Source organism: Triticum dicoccoides, chromosome 6A, assembly GCF_002162155.2.
Source record: "Triticum dicoccoides isolate Atlit2015 ecotype Zavitan chromosome 6A, WEW_v2.0, whole genome shotgun sequence".
In the NCBI taxonomy this organism is placed as follows: domain Eukaryota; kingdom Viridiplantae; phylum Streptophyta; class Magnoliopsida; order Poales; family Poaceae; genus Triticum; species Triticum dicoccoides.
This window is the reverse complement of record NC_041390.1, coordinates 75312737-75340062: the sequence shown is the minus strand read 5'-3', so window position 1 is coordinate 75340062 and position 27326 is coordinate 75312737. Positions and strand designations below refer to the sequence as shown.

At 46.0% G+C, this 27326-nt stretch overlaps 1 pseudogene; it reads right to left on the bottom strand.

Annotated features, from left to right (window-relative positions):
- Positions 1–21632: 21632 nt before the first annotated feature.
- Positions 21633–22183, bottom strand: LOC119315667 (annotated as a pseudogene).
- Between the last annotated feature and the right edge of the window lie 5143 nt (positions 22184–27326).

Genomic DNA, 27326 nt, shown 5'->3' with positions numbered 1-27326 from the left:
TCTCTAGATTCCCCCACAGTTATACTAGCAAGAAAATCTCTAAATTCAGATTTGCGAGGTTCACTAGTACTACCCCATTGTGGAAGTTTGCAAGCAGTGGTAAAGTCCTCTAAGTCCATAGTGTAAGAATTTTCATAAAGATCAAACATGACAGTTTGAGAATTACGTGAAGATGAAAACTCAAACCTCCTCACAAAGGAGCTAGTGAGATAGTGGTACTGACGACATTTTTCTTCCTCGAAGCTCACAAGATCAGCGTTACGCAAATATGCGTTAAATTCTTCCTTAATTACTACTTGATCCATGAAGTCCTCTAAAGGCCATTCACAAGGCCGCACTGGAGCGTCCCTTGGTGGCTTGTCGTCAGCATCACGCATTGGAAGCCTAGGTCCTTGCTTCCTTGAAGAACCGCCTTGGTACATTTTCCTAAGCATATTTCTCCCTCTGAAAAATTTCAGAAATTTTTAGTAACTTCAAATTAAAAGTGAACCAAACACAACAAAATTGATAGAAACTACTCCTACACAAGTGCCTAGAGCCTATATCATGCATCAAAACTACTTGGAACCATATAAATTTGACATGCAAGCTCAAGAACAGGGTCACCTAAGCAGCAAAAATATGCAATGAATAAAGCACTAGAACAAAAAGTAATTAGACCAATGGAGGAGTCACATACCAAGGAACAATCTCCCCAAGCAGTTTTGTGAGAGGTGCTTTGAGCAAGGAGATTGAAAATGGCAACAAAATGAGCTTGGACTCGGGTTTGAGCTGGATAATGGTGTTTGTGGGAGGAAGAAGGAATGTGTGGGTGCAGGAATAAGTGGAGGAGGGCCACCATGGGCCCACGAGGCAGAGGGGCGCACCCAGGGGGGTAGGGCATGCCCTCCACCCTCGTGGCCGGGTGGATGTCCCCTGCTGTGTTCTCAGTGCCAAATATTCTCAAATATTTCAGAAAAATCATATTTAAATTTTAGTGCATTTGGAGAACTTTTATTTTCGGGGTATTTTTATAATGCACGGAAAATCAAAAAACAGACAGAAATTACTATTTTTTCTTTATTTAATATAAATAACAGAAAGTAAAGGAGGGCACAGGGAGTTGTGTTTTCTAAATTCATCCATCTCATGATCATCAAAAGGAATCCATTAACAAGGTTGATCAATTCTTGTTAACAAACTCATTCCGAATAACATGGAACCGGAGAATTTTCGAATAACACTAGGTTACCTCAACGGGGATATGCACATCCCCAACGATAAGAATATCATATTTCTTCTTGACAGTAGGAAGAGGAAATTCAAAACCTCCAAAAATAATTGATGGAATTTTTCCAATAGAATTAATACTATGGACTTGAGATTGTTTCCTCGGAAAGTGTACCGTATGCTCATTACCATTAACATGAAAAGTGACATTGCCTTTGTTGCAATCAATAACAGTCCCTACAGTATTTAGAAAGGGTCTTCCAAGAATAATAGACATACTATCGTCCTCAGAAATATCAAGAATAACAAAGGCCTTTAATATAGTAACGTTTGCAACCACAACAGGCGCATCCTCACAAATACCGACAGGTATAGCAGTTGATTTATCAACCATTTGCAAATATATTTCAGTAGGTGTCAACTTATTCAAATCAAGTCTACGATATAAAGAGAGATGCATAACACTAACACCGGCTCCAAGATCACATAAAGCAGTTTTAACATAGTTCCTTTTAATGGAGCATGGTATAGTGGGTACTCCTGGATCTCCAAGTTTCTTTGGTATTCCACCTTTAAAAGTCTAATTAGCAAGCATGGTGGAAATTCCAGCTTCCTGTATCTTTCTTTTATTAGTAACAATTTCTTTCATGTACTTAGCATAAGGATTCATTTTAAGCATATCAGTTAATCGCATACGCAAAAAGATAGGTCTAATCATTTCAGCAAAGCGCTCAAAATCCTCATCATCCTTTTTCTTGGATGGTTTGGGAGGAAATGGCATGGGTTTCTGAACCCATGGTTCTCTTTCTTTACCGTGTTTCCTAGCAACAAAGTCTATCTTATCATAACGTTGATTCTTTGATTGTGGGTTATCAAGATCAACAGTAGGTTCAATTTCTATATCATTATCATTGCTAGGTTGAGCATCAACATGAACATTATCATTAACATTATCACTAGTTTCAGGTTCATTACCAGATTGTGTTTCAGCATCAGAAATAGAAATATCATTTGGATTCTCAGGTGATTCAGAAATAGGTTCACTAGAAGCATGTAAAGTCCTATCATTCTTCGTTTTCTTCCTTTTAGGAGGACTAGGCGCATCTATATTATTTCTCTGAGAATCTTGCTCAATTCTCTTAGGGTGGCCTTCAGGATACAAAGGTTCCTGAGTCATTTTACCAGTTCTAGTAGCCACTCTAACAGCATAATCATTATTCTTACTATTCAATTCATTGAGCAAATCATTTTGAGCTTTAATTACTTGTTCTACTTGAGTGGTAACCATAGAAGCATGTTTACTAATGAGTTTAAGTTCACCTTTGACATTAGCCATATAATCACCCAAGTGTTCAAGCATATCAGCACTATGTTTTAATTCTCTACCAAAATAAGCATCGAAGTCTTCTTGCTTAACCATAAAGTTATCAAACTCATCTAAGCATGGGCTAGCAAACTTAGTAAATGGGATTTCATCTTTATCATATCTATAGAGAGAATATACCTTTACTACCTGTGTCGGGATATCAAGACCATGTATTTCTTCAATAGGAGATGGATTAAAATTATGCATTTCTTCGACAGGCGGTAAATTAAGACCATGTATTTCTTCAATAGGAGGTAAATTCTTAACATCTTCAGCTTTAATACCCTTTTCTTTCATGGATTTCTTTGCCTCTTGCATATCTTCAGGACTGAGAAATAGAATATCTCTCTTCTTCGGAGTTGATTTAGGAATAGGCTCAGGAAGTGTCCAATTATTTTCATTAGTCAACATATTATTTAATAGAATTTCAGCTTCATCCAGTGTTCTTTTCCTGAAAACAGAACCAGCACAACTATCCAGGTAATCTCTGGAAGCATCAGTTAGTCCATTATAAAAGATATCAAGTATTTCATTTTTCTTAAGAGGATGATCAGGCAAAGCATTAAGTAATTGGAGAAGCCTCCCCCAAGCTTGTGGGAGACTCTCTACTTCAATTTGCGCAAAATTATATATATCCCATAAGGCAGCTTGTTTCTTACGAGCAGGGAAATATTTAGCAGAGAAGTAATAAATCATATCCTGGGGACTACGCACACAACCAGGATCAAGAGAATTAAACCATATCTTAGCATCACCCTTTAATGAGAACGGAAATATTTTAAGGATATAAAAGTAGCGAGTTCTCTCATCATTAGTGAACAGGGTGGCTATATCATTCAATTTAGTAAGATGTGCCACAACGATTCATAGCCATAAAAAGGATCAGATTCAACCAAAGTAATTATATCAGGATCAACAGAGAATTCGTAATCCTTATCAGTAACACAGATAAGTGAAGTAGAAAAAGCAGGCTCAGGTTTCATTCTAGCATTAAGGGATTGCTGCTTCCATTTATCTAATAACCTCTTTAGATCATATCAATCATTGCAAGATAAAATTGCTCTAGTAGCTTCTTCATCCATAACATAACCCTCGGGAACAACATGCAATTCATATTTATTAGGGGGAGAGTCTTCATCATCACTTTCATCAATATTATCAGTTTCCATAATTTCATTCTCTCTAGCCCTAGCAAGTTGTTCATCAAGAAATTCACCAAGTGGCATAGTAGTATCAAGCATAAAAGTAGTTTCATCATAAGTATCATGCATAGCAGAAGTGGCATCATCAATAACATGCGACATATCAGAATCAATAGCAGAAGCAGGTTTAGGTGTCGCAAGCTTACTCAAAACAGAAGGTGAATCAAGTGTAGAGCTAGATGGCAGTTCCTTACCTCCCCTCGTAGTTGAGGGATAAATCTTGGTTCTTGGATCTTTCAAGTTCTTCATAATGATAAGCAGATATAAATCCCAAGTGACTCAAAGAATAGAGCTATGCTCCCCGGCAACGGCGCTAGAAAACAGTCTTGATAACCCACAAGTATAGGGGATCGCAACAGTTTTCGAGGGTAGAGTATTCAACCCAAATTTATTCATTCGACATAAGGGGAGCCAAAGAATATTCTCAAGTATTAGAAGCTGAGTTGTCAATTCAACCACATCTAGAAACTTAATATCTGCATCAAAGTATTTAGTAGCAAAGTAATATGATAGTAGTGGTAACGGTAGCAAAAGGTAATGATAGCAAAAGTAATGTTTTTGGTATTTTGTAGTGATTGTAACAATAGCAACGGAAAAGTACGAAGAACAATATATGGAAAGCTCGTAGGCAATGGATCGGTGATAGAGAATTATGCCGGATGTGGTTCATCATGTAATAGTCATAACCTAGGGTGACATAGAACTAGCTCCAATTCATCAATGTAATGTAGGCATGTATTCCGAATATAGTCATATGTGCTTATGGAAAAGAACTTGCATGACATCTTTTGTCCTACCCTCCCGTGGCAGCGGGGTTCTAGCAGAAACTAAGGGATATTAAGGCCTCCTTTTAATAGAGTACCGGACCAAACATTAACACATAGTGAATACATCAACTCCTCAAACTACGGTCATCACCGGGAGTGGTCCCGATTATTGTCACTTCGGGGTTGCCAGATCATAACACATAATAGGTGACTATAGACTTGCAAGATAGGATCAAGAACTCACATATATTCTTGAAAACATAATAGGTTCAGATCTGAAATCATGGAACTTGGGCCCTAGTGACAAGCATTAAGCATAGCAAAGTCATAGCAACATCAATCTCAGAACATAGTGGATACTAGGGATCAAACCCTAACAAAACTAACTCGATTAATTACATGATAAATCTCATCCAACCCATCACTATCCAGCAAGCCTATGATGGAATTACTCACGCACGGCGGTGAGCATCATGAAATTGGTGATGGAGGATGGTTGATGATGACGATGGCGACGGATTCCCCTCTCTGGAGCCCCCGAACGGACTCCAGATCAGCCCTCCCAAGAGGTTTTAGGGCTTGGCGGCGGCTCCGTATTGTAAAACGCGATGAATCCTTCTCCTTGATTTTTTCTCCCCGAAAGTGAATATATAGAGTTGGAGTCGAGGTCGGAGGAGCTCCAGGGGGCCCATAAGGTAGGGGGGCGCGCCTAGGGGGTAGGCGTGCCCCCACCCTCGTGGCTAGGGTGTGGGCTCCTTGGCCTTGATCTTTTGCCAGTATTTTTTTATTATTTCCAAAAAATACGCTGCGTGGAGTTTTAGATCATTCCGAGAAATTTTGTTTCTGCACATAAATAACACCATGGCAATTCTGCTGAAAACAGCGTCAATCCGGGTTAGTTCCATTCAAATCATGCAAGTTAGAGTCCAAAACAAGGCCAAAGTGTTTAGAAAAGTAGATACGACGGAGACGTATCAGGCCACAATGCTGTCGGCATAGGCTTATGCCTACAGCTGCCGTCGACATATCCCCGTCGGCATAGAATGCACTTGTCAGACCGTCGGCATACTAAAGCCATCGGCATAGGCAGCTATGCCGACGACTTTCGTACAACCGTGGGCATAGTTTCACTGTTGCAAAAAAGGACAAGACAGCAGCTAACGGCGCCGTCTCTAAGTCCAACCAACCAGGAGCTACCACGTGGCGAAACTACGCCTACGACTTTGCCGTCGGCATAGTCCTGCCACATGGCAGCTCATGGTTGCTCACTACTAGGGAAAATCCTAGCAGCAACGCGAGTTTTAGGTACATTAGTAGCGCAGGGACCGGTGCTACTAATAAGGCGCTACAGCTAACACTTAGCAGCAGCGCGTGGGCGCCCGCGCTACTGGTATACAAGTGTAGCAGCAACGTGCTTCGTGCAAGCTCCCTACTGCTAATAGCTCTAGCGTGCTTGGGCTGGACGCGCTACTGCTACTGTCACGCTGCTGCTAACTTTCTCCACTCACTACTGCTAATTTTAGTAGTTTTTTTCTGCATATTTGTTTTGTATTTGAACAGGCTTTATACAAGAATCTTTAGCAGATACAAATGTCGTCATGATACACATACAAATGGCTGCGAGGCCACAAATGTAATCATCATCCAACACAAAGTGGTATCTCGTCATCATCTCGAAAATAGCGATACAAGTCTCGATTACTTGCAACTACATCGTCATCCATCTAAACAATGATTTACACGAGAAGAGCTATCACTTTGAGTGAGAGCGGAACTATGCAGTACATGAGTTCGTATCCCTCTCTCGCATTAGCGTGAACCTAAACTAACTACTGCCTGTCGCTCGGAAACCGGAAACCGGTACACCTGGGCCTGACACTTCGGCCACTCGTCGTATATATACTCCTGGCGTCGAATATTTGAAACTGCTCTTCCGTGATTGTCGGATTATCCTTTACAATCTCGGAGTAGGGTTCCTTCTTGTCGATGATCCTTGCTTTCACCCTTCTTTTCCAGGCGGCCAATGCGTCGCTAAACTTGGTCATGGCGTGTTTGTTTATCTTCTTCATTACCGGGTCCTTATCTGGATCTTTATAATCCTTTTCATTCCTGCCCGGGAACAAGAATATCTGGTGAAACTTCTTTAGGAGGGAGGTCCTCATATTATCTATCTTCTGTAGTTTCTCATCATTGATGGTGGCGGTTGTCCGTACGATGCAGCCTATTTGATTGCCATAGCACGCGCATGCTTCCTGGGGCGCTTTTGGCTCAAAATTGCCGTCGTCCACCTCCGTGACCACCAGTCTAGTAGTCCTGAGCTTGTTAGGAAGCCGTTGCCTCTTTCCTTTCGGTTTTACACTCAGCCTGAGCGCCGGTCTCGATCCCGGTCTCAGTCTCAGCGCCGGTCTCAATCTCATCCGCAAGGCTCAAAAATTTGTCTGCCGCCCGGTAGACGTCGTCGCAATCACCAGAACCCTGTCCTTCATCGTTGCTAGCCATGTTTCCTATGATTAAATCTAGTCGATTAATTCTAGACCTAATAAAATGAATAATGACATAAAAAAGGCCTATTGTTTTGCAGGAATGTTGACTCCTTCCCGGTGCGGCAAATCCCAGGCACTCGATATGTCCTAGTTTGTAGCACAAGTCATGCCGAAATTCATGGAAAATTTCGGCATGACCTTTGCTAAAAAGTGGACAAATCGAGAACCTGAATTTTGCCGGAACGGAAATGAATCAACATTCCGGCAAAACATAGGCCACTCGGCTTCATTACCTGGAAACAACAAAAGGCCACTTGGGCACAATCGAACCACTTCAATGTCGATTATGATCAATGAGCAAACATAATTGAGGATTTTTCATATATCATGACCACTTCAAATTTGCATCTCCTAGTGTTTGACACTTCAAGAAAATCTACACAAATCTCATGCTCTCTGAAACTCAATTCAAAAACCAAATATAGATGGATGAACCCGAGAACTCAAATTATGAACCTAGAACTCAAATTATGTCCTAAATTTTTGTCCTAATAAAAATTCACTAAAAATTAAGAACCTACTAGACTTGCAACACAAATAGAAATTTATATTTTTATATTGACTTTTTCTCTAAACTAAATCCTACCACCCTAGTTAACATCTAGTTAAACCTTACTTTCCTAACATTTGTAATTAAACACTACAACCCTAACCCTACTGCACTACTTAAGCATATATAATTTTTTTCCTACAGCGAGGGAGGCAGATGTGGCGAGGGAGGTAGGGGCGTCTCTATCAAAGCCCTATCTAAATTCTTTTTCTAACTAAATTCTTTTCCTAACTAAATTAACCTAACTAATTTAGAGAGAGAGAGAGGAGGGGTGGGGGCTTACAGAGGATGGCTATGGTGGTGGCGTGGGAGGCAGTGGTGGCGAGGGAGGCAGGGGTGTCTTCGGTGACGGCGAGGGAGGCAGTTGTGGCGAGGGAGGATCCGGTGGCGTCGACTGCGGCTTCGGTGGTGTTGATGAGGCTCCAGTGGTGTCGACAGCGCGCGGCTCAGGTGGCTCCGGGGGTGTCGACGTCGGCAGGAGACGGCGGCGAAGTTGGGCGACAGCGAATCGGGCAGACGGTGGCGGGGTGGGTCAAGGGATTTGGGGGAGAAGTGCTGGCCGGGGCGAAACTGTTTTTTGGTTATGTCAAACTTAGCGGTAGCGCTTTTCACGAAACGCGCTATAGCTAAGTTAGCTATAGCGATTTTCACAAAATGCGCTATTGCTATAGCTATGTAATTTCCTTCATATTTCTTATTACATTTTCTGTTTCTACAGCGGGGGTCTAGGAAATGCGCTGCAGCTACGTTAGCTATAGCGCCTCTTACGAACAAACGCTACTGCTACGCCTTTCTCCTTTTTTCGCTTTTTCATTTATTTTGCTCTACATTTTATTTTTTCCTTTCTCCTTTTCTATTTCTTTCTTTTTCATTTACTTTTCTATTTGTTTTTCATTTTACTTTATTTCCATTAGTAGCAGCGCTCTCCGCGCGAAACGCGCTGCTACTTATGTCCTAGCGGTAGCGTGCTTCTCTCAGGACCGCTACTGCTATGCGTAGCCTATCGTTTTAGCAATGGGAATATTAGTCGTAACGCTTTTTCATGTGCACGCGCTACTGCTACTATTGTATCTGTAGCGCAGTTTTCGCACGCGCGCTACTGCTACTTAGCACTAGCGCGCATTTTTGACACGCACTAATGCTAAATTTCTGTGTATAAGGGTTTCCCTAGTAGTGGCTCCTAGCTGAGTACTATGCCTACGGCTTTGCTTTAAGCATATATGATCTATGCCGATAGCTTTGCCGTAGGCATAGTCCTCGGCTAGGAGCTACCACATGGCATTTACGCCGACGGCTTTGCTGTAGGCATATATGCAAACCTATATTGATGAATAAATAATACAAGTTATATTGCAAAAGGTGAATAAAATAAACTATATTCATAATATATGGAACACTACAATTATTTGGTCAGAATAATAAACAATAGACTTTATTAATATAAATGTCAATTACAAGTATTCTGGAATTACACTTAGAGGAAAAAGAAAGAAAAGAAGAAAGAAAGAGCCCTAAACTAAACCTATACTAAACTACCTAGTTCTTCATCTTCTGCTTCTTTCTTCCAGTTCATCAACCTGCAAAACGAGAAACAACAAGCCGGAAAAACTTGATCAAGGTTTAAATGTAGCATTCCCCTTAGCAAAATGTAGATAATATTGATGCCTACGGCCACCATCAGGGCCGTCGGCATAGAATTGACGACGTCAGCCCGTTGTTTGTCCCTGGGCCACAAGGGCCACATCTATGCCGATGGCCTAACTATGACTGCGGCTACCGTAGGCATAGACCGATATATGACGACGGCCTAACTATGCCCATGACGGCCTAACTATGCCTACGGCTGCCGTAGGCATAGATGGAGGTATGCCGACGGCTTTTCCAAGGCAAAAAGCTGTCGGCATAGATAAGGCCGTAGGCATATTGGGTTATTCTTGTAGTGGTGTGCCTCGACTTCTCTGGTGGTTGGGGTCACCGGTGTAGGCGGATGATACGTCTCCTGTATCTATAATTTTTTATTGTTCCATGCTATTATATGCATTTATATGCTATATACGTCTCCTTGGATGTTTTATATGCATTTATATGCTATTTTATATGATTTTTGGGACTAACCTATTAACCTAGAGCCTAGTGCCAGTTTATGTTTTTTCCTTGTTTTAAACTATCGCAAAAAAGGAAAATCAAACGGAGTCCAATTGACCTGAAACTTAACGGAACTTATTTTTGGACCAGAAGAAGCCCACGGAGTATCGGAGTTGGGCCAGGAGAGTCTCGGGCTGCCCACGAGGGTGGGGGGCGCGCCCACACCCCCTGGGCACGCCCCCTGCCTCGTGGACAGCCCGGAGGTCCACCGACGTACTTCTTCCTCCCATATATACCCATATACCCTAAAAACTTCGGGGAGCACAATAGATCGGGAGTTTCGCCGCCAGAAGCCTTCGTAGCCACCGAAAACCAATCTAGACCCGTTCCAGCACCCTGCCGGAGGGGGGAATCCCTCTCCGGTGGCCATCTTCATCATCCTGGTGCTCTCCATGACGAGGAGGGAGTAGTCCACCCTCTGGGCTGAGGGTATGTACCAGTAGCTATGTGTTTGATCTCTCTCTCTCTCTCTCGTGTTCTTGAGGTGGTACGATCTTGATGTATCGCGAGCTTTGCTATTATAGTTGGATCTTATGATGTTTCTCCCCCTCTACTCTCTTGTAATGGATTGAGTTTTTCCTTTGAAGTTATCTTATCGGATTGAGTCTTTACGGATTTGAGAACACTTGATGTATGTCTTGCGGTGCTTATCTGTGGTGACAATGGGATATCACGTGATCCACTTGATGTATGTTTTGGTGATCAACTTGCGGGTTCCGCCCATGAAACTATGCATAGGGGTTGGCACACGTTTTCATCTTGACTCTCCGATAGAAACTTTGGGGCACTTTTTAAAGTACTTTGTGTTGGTTTGAATAGATGAATCTGAGATTGTGTGATGCATATCGTATAATCATACCCGCGGATACTTGAGGTGACATTGGAGTATCTAGGTGACATTAGGGTTTTGATTGATTTGTGTCTTAAGGTGTTATTTTACTACGAACTCTAGGGCTGTTTGTGACACTTATAGGAATAGCCCAACAGATTGATCGGAAAGAATAACTTTGAGGTGGTTTCGTACCCTACCATAATCTCTTTGTTTGTTCTCCGCTATTAGTGATTTTGGAGTGACTCTTTGTTGCATGTTGAGGGATAGTTATATGATCAAATTATGTTATTATTGTTGAGAGAACTTGCACTAGTAAAAGTTGTATGAACCCTAGGCCTTGTTTCCTAGTATTGCAATACCGTTTATGCTCACTTTTATCATTAGTTATCTTACTATTTTTATATTTTCATATTACAAAAACCTTTATCTACCATTCATATACCACTTGTATCATCATTTCTTCGCCGAACTAGTGCACCTATACAATTTAACATTGTATTGAGTGTGTTGGGGACACAAAATAATCTTTGTTATTTGGTTGCAGGGTTGCTTGAGAGAGATCGTCTTCATCCTACGCCTCCTATGGATTGATAAACCTTACGTCATTCACTTGAGGGAAATTTGCTACTGTCCTACAAACCTCTGCACTTGAAGGTCCAACAACGTCTACAAGAAAAAAGTTGTGTAGTAAACATCAGCGGAGTCGCAACCCGTGGCAACCGTAGAAGCAGGCTCCATCAGGGAACGCGACAGGAACGCGCCACCGGAGACGCTTCATGATGGTGCCAAGCGCGCGACAGCGATCCGGACGCAGGTAGCAGGAAACCCTCCCGGCCAGCAGCGAGACCGACGCTAATAGCACTTCCTCTCCAGGGGTCTCGCACGGGAGCTATAGGACAGTGTGGCACAGACTGTGGCTGCACCGGTGATCTCGCAATCACCGTCCAAGGTGGCGGAGGCGAGACCGGCGTAGTCCGCTACAACTCTGAATCTCGGTCGCAGGCTAGTGAGTACCGCCTTCTTCGAGGACCCCCCAGCTTGCTTATAGTAATCCGATGACCGATCATCCGAGTCACTCTGATGTGGCATGGCGTGCACGCTAGATGTTTGCTCATTTGCTTCTGTTGTCTATGGTATGTTCTTTCCACTGAATGTTTTTACCCCTAAGACTCTGCTCCCCCGGGACGATCTCCACTAGTGCCGCTGCCGCCTCCTCTCAGCCTTCACAAGCAGCGGGTGGATGCACCAGTCACCGATGATGCTTGCTAAAATTCCACATGTTGTGGTGGCGACGACGAACTTGCCTACATGTGCACAGAGACATCTTCTAGCCCCTTGTCAAGGCAAGTCACAACCTAAGGCTTGATCTTCGATCTTGGACTGGTGTTTGATATGTAGGTAATTGTTTATATGATGGATATGTGCAGGCAAGGAGCAGACTGATTTTTGTGTACAACCTGGCTTCTTCTTGAAAGGGTTTGCGTTCAGTTTATGGCTGGTTGTTGGGGTGTTGGATGATGCGCAGGCATGGGTCACCAATGCTTTCTATGATCCATGGAACGGTAATGACTGCCTAATTCACAAGGGATGGATTTTGATTGTTAATATAATTCAGTACTGTATCCAAACTTTTCTGAATCAGTTATCCGTGTAATGTATCCAAAATTTTCCAAACCACTTATTCGTGAGCAGCCTATCTATCCAAGATTATGTAGTTTTGATTTTGGTGTGCAAACAAATTAGAATGAAAATGACTCCATGTCAAGCATGCATTGGTTGAATATGAATTTTAACCAATAATTTGTAGCACATGTCATTCAAAATAGAAGCAGCTAAACAAATTCCGAAGGTCTACATAGTTCGTTGGGCATCTGTCATTAATACTTAATTTTCAATGAGAGCTACCTCGCAGTGTGGTATTTTTTTAGAAAGGAGGCGCTTGCCCGGCCTTAGAATGAGGCCCTTATGAGTCCGACAATCCCGCCAAGCGGCCAAGCCCAAGTACTGACCACAAATCTAACGAACTAACAAGTGCCAAAGCTAGGATAAAGCTAGGAAAAGGGGTACAAGCCCGTAGGCGGATACATAGCGGCGCAGCGCTAGAGCAATAAAAGTGACCGACGATGGCTCTCGAGGTAGCAAGTGCTCCATGAAGGCGCCGGTCTCGGTTCCCTATGATGTGCGTCGAAGCTCAGTGCACCTTACCCGCACCCTTCTGACGAGATCCTCCACGAGTCCTCTGTCCCGACGCTTTGCCAGCAGCTTCCATAGCTGCAGGAAAGACACCATTTTATATAACATATCAGCAGGATGTCTGATAAAAACTCCCTCTATGAGCGCTTTATTTCGAGTAGTCCACAGGGACCATGCTAAGGCCCCAAATCCTAGCCATGTCATCCTCTTATCCCTCCCAGACGTCGTGGCCGTAAGCCGGTAAAATTCTGTGAACCCACTTGGGTTCCACGTGGACCCCGTTGCTGAGAGAACCGCACTCCACATAAATCTAGCCATAATGCATCGAAACAGGATGTGATCCCGATCGTCGATGTCGCCACACCACACACATCTGCCATCTCCCGGGCCTTGTCACTTTTGGACCTGGTCCCCTCTTGCAATTCTATTACGGGCGACTTGCCATAGGAAGATCTTGATTTTGGATGGCAATCTCGCATCCCACAACCCTGACAAGTCGCATGGGGTTGCATGTTTGAAAATCTCCTTGTACAATGAGCCTGTGGAGAATTGTCCGGATGACTCAAGTCTCCAAACAACCTCATCCTTTTCAGGACTCAGTCTATACCCTCTCATCTTATCTCGTAACTCATCCCACTCAGAATTTTCTGCAACCCCTAAAGGGCGCCGGAAGCGCGGAGACCACTGTCCTTGCCGCCAACACTTAGCCACTTTGGCATTCTGATTTTCGGCAATCGCAAATGAAGCCGGAAAACCATCCCGAAGACTCCTCTCCTCGCACCAAATGTCCAACCAGAAGCACGCTGCCTTGCCATTACGCACATAAAACCGAGTCCCTAACCTGAGAAGAGGCTGAACTTTCCTAACATCCCTCGCGAATTGCGACATTTTGACATTCCTCCTAAATTCCACCCCTCCTTCCTCCAAGTATTTCCGCCTGAATATATCTAACCAAAGGCCCCCTTGGCCGGTTAGAATTTTCGACGCCCACTTAGTCATGTGACACCAGTTCATTATTTTGGAATTAATCACCCCAAGCCCACCTTTCTCCTTAGGCTCGCAAATGTTTTCCCAACATACCATATGGTACTTCTGTTTCCCATTCTCTTTTGCCCAGAAAAGGCGGGATCAAATCTTATTTTGTTTTGCATGGATCACGTCCTGGAGGAGGTAAAAACCCATAACAAACATGGGAATGTTTGTTAGGCAATCGTTTATTAGAACCAAGCGCCCCCTAGAAGCTAGGAACTTTCCTTGCCAGGGCTCCACTCTTGCCGCTGCTTTGTCTACTACCGGCTGTAATTCCCCCATGGTTAATAGTGTAGTATTTTTAACCAAGATATTTGTTTTGTTCCATTACCAACTGAGCATAGGTTCATATATTGTTAGGTGACAAAGATGCAGCTCCAAAAAAGGAAATAGAGATGGGTTCAGATATTGTGATACATATGTTGTCATGTTAGGAATATTTATTAGGACTCCATTCAGTTGTACATATAAAAGATGACTGCTTCTGTATTTTCGCCAAATAGTTTTATGATGATCTTGTCAATAGATTGCTACTAGGTCATCTGTTGTATGTAATTTTGAGGTCTTCAGTCCCGGTTCATAAGGGCCTTTAATCCCGGTTCCAGAACCGGGACTAAAGGGTCGGTACTAATGCTTATCCCTTTAGTCCTGGTTCAATCCAGAACCGGGACTAAAGGGCTAAAGGAAATTTTATGATTTTTTTTTAAATATATTTTTGAATTTTTTTATTTCAAATTTCTAAATTATTTTAACCTCTAGTCTGTAATCACCACCCCTCATCACTTCTCAATTTATCCTCTAATCACCTCTCATTATTCCAAATCATCTAACTTCCTGAACGGTCACCCATCCTCCCACTCCCCCAGCCTAAGCACGCTTAACTTCCGGGTTCTATTCCCCCTCGCTCCAAGTCTGCACTTGTTGTTTTCCTGACAATACTAAGATGTCAATCCTATTAACCTTCAGGAATTTTGCTTGAGCATGAAGTGACACATTTCATAGTTTTATTTTGAAACTATTGTTTTAAAAACAATAATTATTTAGTAACACTAATATTTCTTGAATAATTAGTTTGACCATTGTTTGACCACAGTTTGACCACAGTTTGACCAGATTTAACCAAAATTGAAATTACAGAAATAATTATTTAGTAAGACTAATATTCTAGAATAGTTAGTTTGACCATTGTTTGACCATAGTTTGCCCACTGTTTGATTTTTTTTCGATTTTTTTTTCACTCTAGATCTTAAAAGCCCCGTAACTTTTTTCCTATTAGGTTTTTGAGGATTTTGAAAATGTTTAACGGGGTTCCCCCGGTTAAATTCGGATGTAACTTTTCGAGTAGATGATTTTTCATATAAAAACTTTTTCATCCGAGTTAGTATGCAAAAGTTATGCCCATTTTTACAAATTTCAGAGAGATTTTGCAAATAAAGTCAAAATTCACATTTGCAAATTTTCCCAACAACTAGACCACATATCACATGGGAAACTTATTTTCTTTTATTTTTTTGACATTTCCATCATTTTCTTTTATTTTTTTAAAAACTGAAAAGGCGATCCACAGGGGGGGTAGAGTTTGAAAATGGGACCTTTAGTACCCCATTAGTCCCGGTTTGAGGCACGAACCGGGACCAATGGTTGTGGGCCAGGAGCGAGGCCCATTGGTCCCGGTTCATCCCACCAACCGGGACCAAAAGGTCCAGATGAACCGGGACCAATGGCCCACGTGGCCCGGCCGCCCCCTGAGCTCACGAACCGGGACCAATGCCCCCATTGGTCCCGGTTCTGGACTGAACCAGGACTAATGGGCTGACCCGGCCTGCACCAAAGCCCTGTTTTCTACTAGTGATGATACCGGGGACATAGCTTGTACGTGTTGTTCAAAGATGTAATTTAGATTCTTTTTATGAGGTTATGCGAATCCGTGTTAACTTGATGCCAATTGCTGAATCTTCCATATATTAATGTATGCCTATTTCTACCAGTGCCCTTCTATCCATAGCTGAATTTGAAGGATACATGAAGTGAGAGTGTTGGTAACTGACAATGTATTTATTTGGTTATTCAAAGCTACTCGCTCTGTAACCAAATTCGGAGGGACTATGCGACACTCTTTGTTCAATTACTACTTATCTAGGAATTTCATTCTACAATACTTTTTTTAAATTCACTCAAATTAATGTTGCATCAGTTTCTAGACTTCAAGGTATAACACTCTACAGTGGACTTGTGAAATCTGAGATTTAGTGTTTAGAATGTTATGATTTCCAAAAATCTTGAACGTAAAGCAGCAAATGTGTGATGTCCATACAAAAAAGTTGCTAGAATTTTGATATTTGAATTGAGATTCACACATGTCTTACTGTTACCTTCCCCTTGAATAATTATTTGAATTGAGATTCACACATGATATTTGAATTTTGTAGTAGCCATCTCTAGATCAAAATATAAAAATAAGATGCTCTACGTGAAGGCGAAGCTAATGTTTTTCTTGCTACTGCAACAATGCATTCTGTAGCATTCTATTTATTTTGTATTCATTGAAAAAAATTAAAGGCACAATAATATATTTTTTGTGATCTTTATCCTAACTGGACCATGCTAAAGATATATTTTTTGAAGGCATCGTTGAGACGGCAAAGGACACCTTTGTTATGTGATCCTTATCCTAACTGGCACAAAAAAATTGAAGGCGCAAAAATATATTTTTTGTATTCTATTATCGGTGGCAACGCATGGGCATTCAGCTAGTTCCTATGTAAGAGGCTTACGAAATCTGTACGTGCCATTTTATGTCGATTGAACTGTCCCACGATTTTAGGTAACTGCAATCCATTTCAACTACTAGTACGTACATATAGTATACTTCAAAATCGTTCGTAGGAATAGAATAGCACTGCTTAAAACAGAAAGAAAAAGAGAAACATGGTTCGTTCCGATAATTATGGCGCCATCCCATGACTGACTGCACGTCAGATTTGATCCACTACTCACCGCAATGCCCGCACACAGAAATTCGAGAGGTCATGCACGTGCTACATTACTTGCATGCAATAGAAAATACTGAAAAAACAGACATGCACAGATTCATGGCTAACAGTCTCGCCCCAGCCGACGCCGCCGCGTCCTATCGCTGCCAGTGTGCATCGTCGCCGATATCGACAATGGAGTTCTCTGCGCCTCTTCCTGCTCCGTCCAACACCGCCATGTGCTCTGCCCTTTTCTACGGTGATCGCGGCTACATTGCGGGAGTTCGCCGAATGAGCCAGAGGTAGGGGGCTGCCCCCCTCACGCCATGGCTCTCTGTGGAGCCGTCGTGGCGCTGCCAAAGGGAAGACGGCCGCTTGGGCCGGGACTTCCCCTCCATTATCGCACTGCACCCTGGCATGTCCATTTTGCATCATGCTTTTATATCGATATTTATTGCATTATGATCTGTTATTACACATTATGTCACAATACTTATGCCTATTCTCTCTTATTTTACAAGGTTTATATAAAGAGGGAGAATGCTGACAGTTGGGATTCTGGGCTGGAAAAGGAGCAAATATTAGAGACCTATTCTGCACAGCTCGAAAAGTCCTGAAACTTCACGGAAGTCATTTTCAGAATATATAAAAAATACTGAGCGCAAGAAGTTTCAGAGGGGGGCCACACCCTGGCCACGAGGGTGGGGGGCGCGCCCTACCCCCCTGGGCGTGCCCCCCTGCCTCGTGGGCCCTCTGGTGGCCCTCCGATGCCCTTCTTCTGCTATATGGAGTCTTTCGTTTAGGAAAAAATCATAAGCAAGCTTTCGGGACGAGACTACGCCGCCACGAGGCAGAACCTTGGTGGAACCAATCTAGGTCTCTGGCGGAGCTGTTCTGCCGGGGAAACTTTCCTCCAAGAGGGGGAAATCATCGCCATCGTCATCACCTACGATCCTCTCATCGGGAGGGGGTCAATCTCCATCAACATCTTCACCAGCACCATCTACTCTCAAACCCTAGTTCATCTCTCATATCCAATTCTTGTCTCTAAGTCCGGGATTGGTACCTGTGGGTTGCTAGTAGTGTTGATTACTCCTTATAGTTGATACTAGTTGGTTTATTTGGTGGAATATCATATGTTCATATTCTATATGCATATTAATAGCCCTCTGATTATGAACATTAATATGCTTTGTGAGTAGTTACGTTTGTTTCTGAGGACATGGGAGAAGTCTTGCTATTAGAAGTCATGTGAATTTGGTATTTGTTTGATATTTTGATGAGATGTATGTTGTCTCTCCTCTAGTGGTGTTATGTGAACGTAGACTACATGACACTTCACCATTATTTGGGCCTAGAGGAAGGCATTGGGAAGTAATAAGTAGATGATGGGTTGCTAGAGTGACAGAAGTTTAAACCCTATTTTATGCGTTGCTTCGTAAGGGGCTGATTTGGATCCACATATTTCATGCTATGGTTAGGTTTACCTTAATACTTTTGTTGTAGTTGCGGATGCTTGCAATAGAGGTTAATCATAAGTGAGATGCTTTTCCAAGTAAGGACAGCACCCAAGCACCGGACCACCCACATATCAGATTATCAAAGTACCGAACGCGAATCATATGATCGTGATGAAACCTAGCTTGACGATAATTTCCATGTGTCCTCGGGAGAGCTTTTCTCTATATAAGAATTAGTCCAGGCTTGTCCTTTGCTACAAAAAGGATTGGGCCACCTTGCTGCACTTTATTTACTTTTGTTACTTGTTACTTGTTACAAATTATCTTATCACAAAACTATCCGTTACCTATAATTTCAGTGCTTGCAGAGAATACCTTGCTGAAAACCGCTTATCATTTCCTTCTGCTCCTCGTTGGGTTTGACACTCTTACTTATCGAAAGGACAACGATAGATCTCCTATACTTGTGGGTCATCATACCCAGGCGGCGCCATGCCAATGCTCTTGGTCCCAACCCCGCCTGCTCACCTCTCCGCCGTGGTGGCGACATCGATTGACTCCCAGGCCACGCCCACCTTGTCTTCCTGCACCGTCGACGACCCGGTGGCTGGGGCCCCGTCCCCAACTGTTGTCCCGACGAAAGTCAGCATCGCGGTCAGCCCTGCCACCGCGCCAAGATTGCTCTGGTCTACGGTGTTGACGCCAACGAGGCTGGCGCCGTTCGCGCTGCCCGTGCTCTGCCTAGCTTCACCATGATCGGTGTTAGGAGTCCAGCCAGGAGAGCACACCAGTCCGAAGGGTTCTTTTGGATCTTCGTGCCGTCAGCCACGTCCACTTCTCATTCACTTCAGCGTGTTTGGTTTGGGGTAATTAGTGATGGGGAATGGGAGTTGAGGGGTGAGGATATTAAAAGTCCACTATTTGATTAGAGAGAATGGGAGTTTAAGTGGGAAGGGGAATGGGAGTTGAGGAAGCCAATTTCCAGAGATTTCTTCCCAGTGGTACCCTGTTAATTCGTGAGCACAATTTTATCCCACGCCAATTCCCATCATATGCCAAACAAGAGAATGGGAGTAAAAATCTACTTCCCATGCCTAGTACCTTCATAAAAACCCTTGTGCAAACTCCTATTTCCCCTGCCCAAGTATTTACCAAACAGGCTGTGCTCTATGGCTTGTGGTGTTTCTATGTTTATATGTTATGAATCAGTCTTCTTTCTCCATGCTCTCTTGGAACGTTCGCGGCCTCGGAGACATAGATAAGTGCAAAGACGTCCTCTCTGAAATCATCACGATTAACCCCTCTCTCGCTCTTCTGCAAGAAACAAAACTACTCCCTCCGTCCATGAATAAGTGTATATCTAGCTATTGTTCTAAGTCGACCAACTTTATAGAAAAGAATAGTAGCATATATGACATCTAATTGATATATCATGAAAGTAATTTCAAAACGAATCTAACGACACTAATTTACTGTTATAAATGCTGCTACTTTTTTTATAAAGTTGGTCTAAGTTTTAAAACTTTGACTTAGTACAAAACCTAGATGTACACTTATTCGTGGACGGAGGGAGTAGATGTCCTGGCTACCCCTAAATTAAAGGCCACTGCTATGCATAAGTTGGATGATGGACATGATTTGTAAACCGCCTTGGCGACCGTTCGATGAAAGTTAGCGCGCCCGACCGATCTGTGACAACTGGACTACGTGCACACTTCCTTCACCAACGCAACGCCCATCGTCTTTCTCCTCTTTGTCTTGCATCCTCCACGCCCATCAATCCACACAACGTCTCTCTCTCTACAGCCAACAGAGATCATGCTTCACCCACCGTGGCACTTGCTCCGGCGACCTCGCAGCACCGGCATTGCCAGCGAGTGCTCCAGTACACCACCGAGTGCTATATCGCAGCTCCGAGAGTCTACGGTGACCATTGCATGGCAGCATCGGGAGCCGCCGCCGCTGCTCCATGGCAGCACCGAGTGCGGTAAAGCTTCAAAGCAAGACCGACGACATCCGGCGATGCTCCATTGAAGCTCCATGGAAGCACCGCGCAACACCGGAAAGCTCCAATGCAACACTAATGGGCATCCCACAAAGCTTCATGGCAGCACCACACGACGATGAATGCTTCATTGTAGCACCGGTGGCCGGTGACGAGGACTTCATTGCAGGATTGGCGGCGACGACTTCAATGCAGCACTGGTGATGGGTTCCAGGCTTGTAGCACGGCGAAAGTTGCAATGCAGCACGTCAGACACTCCCCCTCCGCAGCGTCGGGCGACACTCTGCAGCACCGGCGGGCAGCGCCCTCGTTGCATTGAAGCGGATGGTCCTTCGCGACACCACGACGGCTCCGTCATGAAGCACTGGTGGCTCGCTTCTTGGCAACATCCAGCGCCGACGGTCGGCTCGCCACAAAACACCATCCGGCTTGCCGCCGGTCAGGTCCCCCCAAACAGCAGCGAGGTCATGCCCTGACTTGCAAAATCACAGTGGCTCCCGTAAAAAGCACCGGCGGGTGAACCTCCTTTACATGGCTCGCGGATTCCCTGCAGCATGAGGGCATGTACAATGGTGACATATGGATACAGATGCCCATGAAAAATGTAGCTTGAGGCATATATATATATTGATTTTATTCTCCCCTACGGAAGCTACTACTTGTGGGCCTCGTCAAAGAATAGAAAGTGAACTCCCACTACACATGCATCCCTACTATCCACTTTAATTTTTTCACTTTTATGCATTGGACCACACTTTTTCTCCCCGAGCACCCGCCTCTTGCCGAGGATCCAGCTACACCATCCAAACCTACTTTTCTAGATATTGGATCCTACATGGTCTGCGGAGCATCACCCTCTGGCTATGCATTGGCCATGCCCTAAAGCACCAGCGAGGGGCGGTGGTTGGACAGGCCAGAGGAGCACTAGCTCATGGAAGGAGAGACGCTTGGGGATAAAGGAGAGAGAGAAAGGGGGAGCTCGCGGACGGGATCAAGCGCGAGGATGGGAGGCCGAGAAGATAAGGGAAAGGTAAGTGGTGTGCTTGTCCTGCTAGAACACGTGGCACAAGATGAAGGCGACTTAAAGGAGTGAGAAATCAATAGGTTGAAAAGAAGAATTTTTCCTCTTTTTTATGCAATCACTAGAACTTTCGTCATAAATCTTTCTGCAACTTTGAACAGTAAAAATAAAAATCCATCTTAACGAATAGGCAGTGCTCCTGACATGTTTTCCGGAAAAAATATATATGGAATAACACCAATTTCTCATCTCTGAATGAATGGTTTTAAAACAAGCATTTATTATTTACATTGATCCCTGCATGCTCGTTGGCACTTTCCAATTTCCGCAGACAGGGACTACCAGTGGATGGCGTAGACGGTGCCGGCGCCGGCGTTGGCGAAGATGGTGATGAGCACGTGCTCCTTCACGTTGAACGGCCCCGGGTTGAGGGTGAATTCGTACGGCCTGCCGCGGAAGAAGGCGCGCTCGGGGAGCGCCGTGGCCATGAGGCGGCCGAGCGGCACCACGGCGATCTGGGCCGAGATGGCGGTGATGGTGAGCGGCTCCTTGCGGTACCAGAAGAACTGGTTGAGGAAGGAGAGCACGGCGCAGGACGCCATGCCGAGGACCCACATCCTGAAGGTGAGACGGGCGTGTCCCGGTCGTCGCCCACGGGCACCGTCAGCGCCACCTGCTCGATCGGCGAGTTCTCCTCCTCCTCCTCATCGGGCTCCGGCGAGCTCCGCGACGTCGACGGCACTGGATGGAGAGGACAGGCCGGTTAAAATGGCCAGCAGCAGGAGCCGGAGCAGAGGTGTGCCGTGTATGTGTGCGTCGAGGTGATACCGTCGCCATGGCCGCGGTGCAAGAGCTCCCCCTCCTGCTCCTCCTCTGCTTCTCGGTGCATGGCGCACAAGTTAGCTTCCTGTCGCATAATCCCAGCTTGCTCAGCGCCTCAGCCCCTCAATTCCCAACGCCGCCAGCCAGCGCTGATTATCCTCTCCATAAGGCAGCGCAGCGCAGCGCGCGTACGGAAATCCCGAAGATTAAGCGCCACAGTTGGTACGTGCGATCCTTTTCTTTTTGGAAAGAATGAGCGATCTTAGCGTGTTTTCCTTTTATTACGAGATCTCAGTGTAGGTGATTAGAATAAACCAGATCCCAGCGTGCTTTCTTTCCTTTTTTGAGCGGTAGATCCCAGCGAGTACGTACTTTGGGTCAGCCCAGTACACAGAAAAACACCTAGGTTGGGGGCCCTTTGCGTCGGGCGGGCCGGGCCTGAAGACTTTGGAGAACCCATCCAAAAGACAGGTGGCTCGTATACCCGAGTCAGGCTGGATAGGGCTTTGGGCTTGGTGGATTGGTGTGGTTTTGTTCCCATCGGCGGCTGTAGAACACATTACAGTCGCGACTTCGAATCATTCGGCCATCTTACTACAGCTAACCCAACCTACTGGAGGAGCCAAAAAAGCCAAGCAGTTCAGGTACAAAGTAATGTGGGAGAGTCACCCATACTTGAAACCCGCGGTGCATGCAGCGTGGGAGCCCAATGGCCATAATCTGACGGTGGATGAAGTCCGTGCGAATATCGAGGCTCTAGCGAATAACCTGGGCGACTGGTCGCGAACCACGTTCGGGAGTGTTAGAGGAGAAATACGCTGTTTAAAAAAGGGGCTAGATCGCCTGCGGAGCGACTGTCGTGGTTCTAAGCCTGACAGTAGAGTGGGGGTAGGTATGGAGAGGCAAGGTCCTAGCTATGGAGAGGTTGTAAACACAAGGGATGTACGAGTTCAGGCCCTTCTCGGAAGAAGTAATAGCCCTACGTCTCGGAGCCCGGAGGCGGTCGAGTGGATTATGAGTATATGAGTTACAAGGTGCCGAACCCTTCTGCCTGTGGAGGGGGGTGGCTTATATAGAGTGCGCCAGGACCCCAGCCAGCCCACGTAGGAGAGGGTTTAAGGTGAGTTAAGTCTGGGGCGTTACTGATAACGCCCCACATAAAGTGTCTTTACTATCATAAAGCCTACTTAATTACAGGCCGTTGCAGTGCAGAGTGCCTCTTGACCTCCTGGTGGTCGAGTGAGTCTTCGTGGTCGAGTCCTTCAGTCAGTCGAGTGAGTCCTTCGTTGGTCGACTGGAAGGCGACCTCTTCTAAGGGTGTCCTTGGGTAAGGTACTTAGATCAGGTTCATGACCCTACCCTAGGTACATGACCCCATCATTAGCCCCCGAATGGATTGAGGCTTCGAGTGAGGAAGGAGTTGATGTCGTTTCCGATTAACCTTTGCACACTAGTCGTGCGTTGTTCTGGGCCAAAGAATTTCTTCGTCGATAGTGAGCAACTTGTCTTCGGTCGACTCGATCCATTCTCTTCTTTCGTCGAGTGATTTTTCGGGCTTCGACGGTCTCCGAGCGACGGATCGCGGGAAACCCCACGTCTGACAGACCGATCTGCCGTTCGCGGATTCCGCGGGATGCGAAATTTGGGGACGCGCGCGAAGCGGAGCGGACCGCGGCGTTCGGATGGGACGGGGCATAGACGCCTCGATCTCCGCGCCGCTTTCTTCGCCACGTATCCCGTCTGCACAACTGTTCCTGATATGATTAGATCGACCGGGCCCACCTGTCATCCACTCGGAAGGGACCTTATAAATGCGCCCGGCGAGGATTTCTGCACTGCGCCTCAGTCATTCTCTCTCTCTCTCTGCTCCCTTCGTCCCCGTCCAGCGCGCTCGCTCTCGCCCCCGCACAACTTCCCCACGCGCATCTCGCCGGCAACCATGGCCAAGGAGAAGACGATGGCGTTGGAACGTGCGAAGAAGGCGTCGGCGTCGGAGAAGGCAAAGGGGAGATCCACCAGCCGCGGCGGGTCCTCGTCCAGATCCCGCCTGCCGAAGGGCTGGGTCCAAGGAGACTGGATCCAGTCGACCATCACCGAGAATGACCTCCTCGACATGGCCAACGAGGGCTTGATCCCTCATGGAGCTGCGAGGCTTCCGGGGAAGGAGTGGCAGCCCCAGCCAGAAGAGGGTGAGTGTGTGCTCTTGGCCACCCATGTTGATCGTGGATTTTCCTTGCCGCCGAGTGTTTTCTTCCGTGGCTTCTTGAATTTCTTCGGAGCGCAGCTCCACCACTTTACCCCAAACTCTATTGCCTATCTTGCCGCGTTCGTGTCCATGTGTGAGGGTTTCCTGGGCTGTCGACCGCACTGGGGTTTGTTCAAGCATATATTCACGTGTCGCTCTCAGACCGTGAAGAAGGCGAGCCCAGGTGATGAGAAAACCCGAGTTGTCCAAATGTGCGGGGGTCTGGGGATCCAGGTGAGGAATAAGAGCACCTTCCCGCCCATGACCTTTCCCGAGTCCGTCAGAGGCTGGCAGTCGACTTGGTTCTACTGCCAGGTCCAGTCGACGCCAGGGCAGTCGAGTGGACTCCCTCCGTTTACCATGGACCGAGTGAACAAGCCCTCCCCTCCGAAGTTGATTCCGGAGGAGAAAGCCGACGTGAAGATGTTGATGGAGCGCGTGGTGCAGTTGGTTCGGGAGGGAGTGACGGGCATGGACCTCCTGGAGGTCTTCCTTAGGCGTCGCATCCAGCCCCTTCAGTTCCGGAGCCACTGCATGTGGTTGTACTGTGCGACCGAAGACGAGACTCGAGTCCATCCAGAAGCAGTCGACGATGTCACTCTGGAAAGATGGATGGTAGCCGTTACCGGAAACAAGGACAACCCACGCGGAGCCAGAAGGATTCCTCCACTCGACCACAACAGCGATCCAAACAAGGTACGTTTGCTCTGCCCTCCACTGTGTTCTTGTCGCATTCATTTCTGTTTATCTTGCCGACTGGTCGACTGATCCTTGTCTTGATACCTGCTAGGTCCTTACCGAGCTGTACTCGATGCCCAATGGGGCACAAGCTCCGACTGAGGAGGGTGAGGCGAGTGGGGGCGAGAGCCAGGAAGAGGAGGAATGGGACTCGGACGTTGCAGAGGATGATGACGACGATGATGATGATGACGGTGATGAAGATGACGTCGAGGACGAGGAAGAAGAGGAGGAGGAGGTCGTACCACCGCGCTCAGAAAGGCGGTCGAAGCTTGTCCACGACCCTTCGACTGAACGTGGCAAGGGGGTTGTGACCGCTGTCCAGTCGACCAAGCGCCCTCGGACCACCTCTCCGGTGCCGACTGAAAAGGCGCCGAAGCAGCCCAGGGCGGCCCCGTCGAAGACGATCAAGCTCCTACCGAAGATGAAGGTGTCCATCCCCATCATATCAGGGTAACCGTGCTGCTTGAATCTTCTTATTTTGTGTGAACTTTGTCTCTGGTCGACGCTGAAATTAGTCGACTGATCCTTTGGAGTTGCAGTGCTGCTACTTCTGAAACCTCAGCCCGGGCTGATGACCACGAGATGGAGGACGCAGCAACTTCGAAACCAGGTACTGTATTCTTAACGCCGTTCTTAGTCGACTGACTCGCGATCTCTGATCCTGATTCTTCTCTGTAGCTCCACCCAATACTATTATCAATCTCCCTGATGATGATGAGGATGAAGAACCACTGAAGCGCAGGAGGAGTAGGAAAGCGTCCGCCAGTAAGGTGCCCCAGGACGTGACGGCGCCTGAGATTCTGATTGCGGAGGAAGAGAACACCACTCGACACACGGTGTCCTTCGCAGATCCATTGACGAGTGCTCAGCAGCCCTCCCTCTTCACGACGCACCACGTCCCAGAGGACCAAGCTGGCGCGGCGAAGGAAGCGATACGCCAGGCGGGAATCATGATGGAGCAATTAAAGACCATCCGGGATGCGAGCCAGGCAGCTTATGACGCCAGTTCTGCCCTTCAAAGCAATGTTCAGGTCAGTCGACCACTGTTTGTTCTGTTGGATATGCTACCAAAACTTTTCCTTCCCGGACTTTATAGTAGTCACCCACTGGGTGTGTCGATTAAACTCCGTGTGAGCGGGGGCACGCTGAGTGCACCCGCTGGGTGTAGTCCCCAAGGCTAAGGTCGACTGCTGGCAGTCGGCCTTAGGCTTTATGATGTCAATCTTACTGTCAGTCGACTATGTCGACTGGATTTCACGAACCGGTGGGGGCACGCTGAGTGCACCCACTGGGTGTAGTCCCCGAGACTGTGGTCGACTGCTTGCAGTTGATCACAGTCTTAAAGAATACATCTCGTTTTTTTTGAGGTCAACTGGTCGACTTTGTCTTCAACAGGATTAGTGGGGGCACGCTGAGTGCACCCACTGGGTGTAGTCCCCGAGACTACGGTCGAATGCTTGTATTCGGCTGTAGTCTTAGAAACGTGTGTTTTTTCCTTTTTCACTCGGAAGTGAGTTATATCTGACATTTAGTCGATTGGTTCTTCGCAGAACTCTTGTGATCTTGTGGCTCGCTACTCTGAGCTGGAAAACAAGCACACTCAACTCGAGCTGAGCCTGAAGCTGGTTCAGGAGAAGCTGACGAAGGCCAAGGAGGAGACCGAAGGTATGTTTGGTGAGACCCTGACGACTGCTTTTCCCCTTGCTTGTTTCAAAATCTGATCTTGCTGTGACTTGCAGGTAAGGTAAGGGAGGCCCAACAGAAGAAAGACCTCGAACTAGCTGAGAAGATCAAGCTTGCTGACGAGAAGTTAGCTTCAGTCACCAAGCTTGAACAAGACAATACCAATCTGAAGGCTGCTCTTGGGATCGCCAACAAGGAGATCAGTCGACTAAAAACTAATAAAGCTGCCCTGACCGACCAAGTTAGCAAATTGACTGGGAAGAAAACTGATCTGGAGGCCTTCCTGAGTAGTCTTGCCAAGAAGCTGTTTCTTATGCTTGAAGGTAAACCTCTATGCTTGGCAAACATTTCCAATTGTGGTTTTTTTCATTCGACCATCCCCTTGACTTAGTGATCATCCTTGTAGAATTTTGTCAAAACTTTGAAGAAGAAACTAACCGGCTGGAGCCAAACCTCGACCCCGTCAATTCTCCGGTGAACGACGAAGTTGCCATGGATGTTTTCCGACTGGAGTCTCGTGTTGCAGCTGTCGTGGACTATC